The sequence below is a fragment of the Anolis carolinensis genome, chromosome 1 (assembly GCF_035594765.1).
Source record: "Anolis carolinensis isolate JA03-04 chromosome 1, rAnoCar3.1.pri, whole genome shotgun sequence".
In the NCBI taxonomy this organism is placed as follows: Eukaryota; Metazoa; Chordata; class Lepidosauria; order Squamata; family Dactyloidae; genus Anolis; species Anolis carolinensis.
In genome coordinates, this window is record NC_085841.1 from 108,041,561 (window position 1) to 108,047,560 (window position 6,000).

Consider the following 6,000-nt stretch of genomic DNA (forward strand, 5'->3'; position numbering starts at 1 on the left):
GGTAGTTTTACAAGATCTGTCTCTGCCAAAGAACAAACTAAAACACTCAGGATTCCAGAGCACTGAGCTATGTCCCTTAAAGTAGTGTCAAACTACATTAATTCTACAGTGCAAAGGCACCCCTACATGCTGAGAAAGGGTCTGTCTGTATCCGTGGGTTGCTGTGTGTTTTCCAGGCTGTATGGCCATTTTCCAGAAGAACTCTCTCCTGACGTTTCGCCCACATCTATGGCAGGCATCTTCAGAGGTTGTGAGGTATATTAGAAACTAGACAAGTGAGGTTTGTATATCTGTGGAAGGTCCATGATGGGAGAAAGAACTCCTGTCTGTTGGAGGCAAGTGTGAATGTTGCAATTAATCACCTTGATTAGCATTGAAAAGCCTTGCAGTTTCAAGGCCTGGCTGGTTTCTGCCTGGTGGAATCCTCCAACAGACAAGAGTTCTTTCTCCCACCCTGGACCTTCTACAGATATACTAACCTCCCTTGCCTAGTTTCCAGCATACCTCACAACCTCTGAGGATGCCTGCCATAGATGTGGGTGAAACGCCAGGAAAGAATGCTTCTGGAACATGGCCATACAGCCTGGAAAACTCACAGCAACCCAGTAATTCTGGCCATGAAAGCCTTCAACAATACATCTCTCTGTATCCATTTGACCTTATTTTAAAAAAGATAAAAAACATTAGTGTTTTCCCTTTTTGTTTTATGGAGTGATCAAGTGGGGCAAACATGAATGTCTTGGTTCCTCTGTTTCGAATAGAAATTGGGGAGAGTCTCTGTGTGGGTGCATTGCTCAACTGTAGGATTAATGCAGTTTGGCACCACTTTATCATGGGTCAATGTTATGGAATCCTGGGAGTTGCAGTTTGGTGAGGTGCTGGTACTCTCTTTGGTAGAGAAGGCTCAAAATCCAACCATGGTAGTTAAAGTGGTGTCAAACTGCATTTATTTTATAATATGAAAGTTCCCTGTATTAATTTTCCCACAACACATCCAAAAGGTTTCAAAATTAGCACAGTAGACTTATTTGTTTTCTGAATGAGCTGCTTAACTTGCAGGCCAATGTATGTCTTGGTCTTTTTGGCTCCTTACCTTTCCCATTGCCTCCAATTTTTCTCTCCAGAATGTAAAGCAGGCAGCATGAAAATGAGAGCGTCCCTCAATATTTTATCTGAGGATACTTCAAAGAACGAGGCAGGAGGATGACTTCATTCAGTTCACATCATGGTTTCCCATGAAGGTCCCGGAGGGTTTCAAAATGGCGCCAAGTTGCCTGCAATTCTCCTCACAGGAAGCTTCTTGTCTCAGGGAATCAAAATGGCACCTCCAGGCACCTCCAGTTCTCCTCACATGAGTGTTACCATCTCAGGGTTTCAAAATGGCACCCAGATGTCACTCATTTTCCTCACATGAAGCTTCCCTCCGCAGGATTTCAAAATGGCATCAGACATCTCCAATTCTTCTCACACAAAGTTTCCTGCCCCAGGCTTCCAAAATGGCTCACAGAACCTTCACATTCTTTTCACACAAATCATCCCACCCCAGGGTTTCACAATATGTTCCCAGAGGCCTCCAATTTTCCTCACACAAAATTTCCCACTTCAGGGTTTTAAAATGGTTCCAAACACCTTCAGTTATCATCACATGAAGCTTTCCACTTCAAGGATTTCAAATGGTGCCAAATGCCCCCAATTCTCTTCACACAAAGTTTCCCACCTCAGGGTTTCAAAATGGTGCCAAATGTTGCGTATTCTGACTGAATAACTGCAGGTGTTCTAGTTTTTTTTTGTCCTGTAGCTATATCCAGCATTTTTTTTTAAAAAAATCACACTATACCATTATAGCACCCTGATTCCATTTCGGTTGCTATCCTGGGATTTGCCGTGTACAGGGAGGCATTTTGAATTTTTAGCTGCGATACCACTCTCACCTAGATCCTACCACACTTATGACGTGTCACCTGAAAATTACACTAAGCCAAATACGAGGGATATCCAGAAAGTACATGACGTTTTGGAATTAAAAAAGAACAAAGTATAGGATAAACCACTTACGATATGCAGTTGAAAGCCACACTGAAATAGTACAATTCAACATAGTCCTCATTCAGATTTAGGCACTTATCAGAGTGAGGAATGACTTTGGAAAGTTCATACCCTCAACACTTTCCCGCTGCGACCCGCGTTATTGCAAAGCTGAAACTCAGCCAGGCTGAGCAATGAATGCAAAGGGAAGCAAGGAAAAACTCAGCTCTCGCTTCTATAGCAAAGGGATCTGAAGACAGACAGCATTGAGGCTTCCTTTCCCTTCCTGCCAGCCGATCCTGGTTGCTTGCAAAACCTGGCTGATCCTGCCTGCTTCTCCTCGGGAGCTGCTCTCCTCCAGGCCGCTTTCCGGAGCTTGCTTGCTTCCCTTTGCATTCATTATTCAGCCTGGCTGAGTTTCAGCTTTGCAATAACGCGGGACAAACTGAGCATGCTCAGAAACTTCTCAGAACTCGCATCTGTATGGAGGGAGGCTGAGATTTCAAAGAGAGGAGGATTTCTTTCAACAAATAATGTGGGGGGGGGGGAGGGATGGTGGGCGGGGCCTCAGAACTGTAATGTGATGAGAAATCAATTCAAGGAATACTGAGTTGCATGGAAGTGTGATGAGAGTAAGCAATTCTTCCGTTTCATAGGAAAATGGAGCTCTACTCAGCCAAATGTTTTCATCCATTTAATTGCCTTAATACGATGAAGTCCTGACTCTCTTTTAAAAGAGAAATATAAATAACAACAACATATAAATAACAGCAGCAGCAGCAGCTTGGGCTTTGGGTCCAACATTAGGGTGGATCGTAGACATCTGTCTTTGGTTGGATCGACATCATGCAATCGTGGAAAGGTCTGGGCAACATACACAGTGTTTCTATTTATTTCATTGATTTTCACAACAGCCTCTCAATGCAATAATTTAGACTCAGAGTTACAGGATAACTACAAATTAGGTTTATCGGTGATATTTGCACACTTTTGGAGTGATGGTGGCCTTAGAGAGCAAACCAAACAAAAAAGGAGCTGACCCCACACACATCCTGCCTCTGTCCCTTTTCCTGAACATATGTCATTAGTTGAAGGAAAAACACTTTTCACATAAACAAAGGCATTCATATATTATCAGTTGGATAGGTCAACCCAAGGATTGCATAGTGCCCAGAAAGACCGAAGGAGCAGGATGGTACCCACCCCTCCCCTGCCAGCCTCCCAATCCCCCACCAATGTACCTGAGGGGCCTGCTGGCAAGTCATTTTCACTTGTCAGGAAAACTCTCTGGAGAGGCCTGTGCTGCCTGCAGGGCCCATGTAAGGTTTTTTTGGGAGGTGGGAATGAGGGGGCCGGGGGGGGGGGCATCTAGCCAACCCCCCAGGGAAAGCCCAAGGTTTGGGTTGGGGTGGGGACTAAATCCCGGGAGCAACTGGGATTTAATATCCCAGTTCCTCCCAGGATTTAGTCAAGCGTGGAAGGGCGCTCATATAATCCAATTCAAATCAGATAATCTGGGATCAGATATTGGGATATAGGGCAGTATAGATTCAGGCTGAGGCCTCTTCTACACTGCTATATAATCCATATTATCATAGTAGATAATCCACATTATCTGCTTTGAATTGGATTATATGAGGCCCCATCTACACTGCCATATAAAATCCAGAATATCTGATTTGAACTGGTTTATATGGCAGTGTAAACTCAGATAATCCAATTCAAATGTGGATTATCTGCTTTGATAATCTCGATTACTTGGAAGTGTAGAAGGAGCCTAAATCTACACTACCATATAATCCAGTTCAAAGTAGATAACCTGGATTTTATATGGCAGTGTAGAAGGGACCTGAGTTGCAGTTACTTTTTAAACTTAGAGGTTAGAGAGACCCAAATTGAAGTCACCACTGAGCTGTGAAACTCAGGCCCCTTCTACACTCTTATAACCCAGATTATCATCAAAGTCGATAATCCACATTATCTGCTTTGAAATGGATTATATGAGTCTATACTGCCATATAATCCAGTTCAAAGCAGATAATCTGGATTTAATATGGCAGTGTAGAAGGGGCCTCACGGAATGATCCAGGACAAATCAGTCTCTACTTGGATGACTTTACAGCATTGTTGTGAAACCACAGTGGGAAGAAAATGGGCCATGCATATGCTCAGTGAACGGAAGATTATACATGTATTGAATGCATACATAAAAGGGCTGCCAAAACATGGAGTTAGTTTTTTCCCTTTTAAAATCAACATGACTATTTTTGTTTTAATTTTTTATTTCCTCTGCTTATTATTTTCTCTCTTTCTACTCATTTTGTAGATCAAATTATATAAGATGCTGGTCTGCCATATATATATGCTCTGTGTAATTTATCATATCTATTTGTACCAGCTTGGTCCATTCATTAATCTTTTATCTAAACTTTGCCCTTTCATTTATGGTTTATTCTCCAAAAGAACTTACCATAACCAACCATGAATGTTAAACCCAAGACCCTCACAACGAAGAGTTCAAGTATACACTTGAATATGCATTAGAGAATCATAGAGTTAGAAGATATGCCAATGGCCTTCTAAATTTAGCCTTCTGCTATGTGGACATATGTAGCCAAAACACTCTTGAGAAATGGTTATCCAACCTCTGTTTTAAGACGTCAAAGAAAGGAGCTTCTATTATCCTCCACGGGGTCTATTCCACTGTCAAACAACTTTGAACTTCCTGATGTTTAGATGAAGTTTATTTTCTTGAAATTTTAATCAATTTGTTTGTATCCTACTCTCTGGAGCAGCAGAGAACAAGCTTGACTCTTTCCTACATGATAACCCTTCAGATATTTTAAAGACAGCTGTCATGTATTCTTCTCTTCAAGCTAAACATATTTCCTTAAATGATTTCTCATAGGGCCTGATATCCCTATAGAAACTAAGGTTTCTAGTACCTCAAGTTTATCATTGCTGAATTTCATTTCGTTAGTCTTGACTGAGCTCTTCAGCTTGCTACAGTCATCTGAATCCTGCTTCTGTCTTCTGAGATATTACCTAACCTTTTTAAGTGGGTGTCATCTGCAGATTTGATAAGCATACTCTCTATTCTATCATGTAAATGTTTAGAAAAAAGTTAATCCCAGGAAAGAACTATGAGGCACTTCACTGGTCACCTCTGTCCAGAATGAAAAGAAAAAAAAATTGGTGAGCATTTTGGGGGTTTAGACTGCCAACCAGTTAAAAATCAACTCATTGTGTGGTCCACATTTTACCAGCTTGTCTTCAAAGACATTAACAATTGTCAAAAATCCTGGTTGTTTTTCTCCGTACCAGTATGGACTGCTTGCTAGCATTCCTCTTTTGTGACTTCCCCCTTTTTCCATTTCTTGTACATGTTCCTTTTAAACCTCATCTCAGTTGAAAGTTCTTTACACATGCATCCTGGTTCTTTAGACATCTCCCAGTTTTCCTTTTCATTGGCATTTTTTGTAATTATGCTTTCAAGATTTCACCTTTAAGAAATTCCTATTTTTACACTGTCCCCCTTCCTTCTGATCATTTATGAGCATGAGATCTCACACAGGGTTTCCTTAAGTTTATTGTATTCTGTTATATTAAAATCCAATGTAGTTAGCTGATATGAGAGTTGGTGGTATATTTTTGCAGTGCGTCCAGTCTTCCTTGGCTGAATGTTCCTGTGGGATAGTGCTGGAGGATTGTTGTTTGATCTTTTGACCATTAACCTGGGAGGGCGGGTTACAAAGGGTCAATATCATCCCTATGCTTTTTAATATCTATCTGAAGCCGCTGGGAAAGATATTCTGGTTTGGGACCAGAATATCTGAAAAACCACCTTCTCCTATATGAGCTTCCCAGATATTTAAGATTTTCAGAGAATGTCCTATTCCATGTCCCAACAATTGTGAAATTAGGTTGGAAAGTATACATAACAGGAGTTTTTCTATAGCTGCATCTTGACAGTGG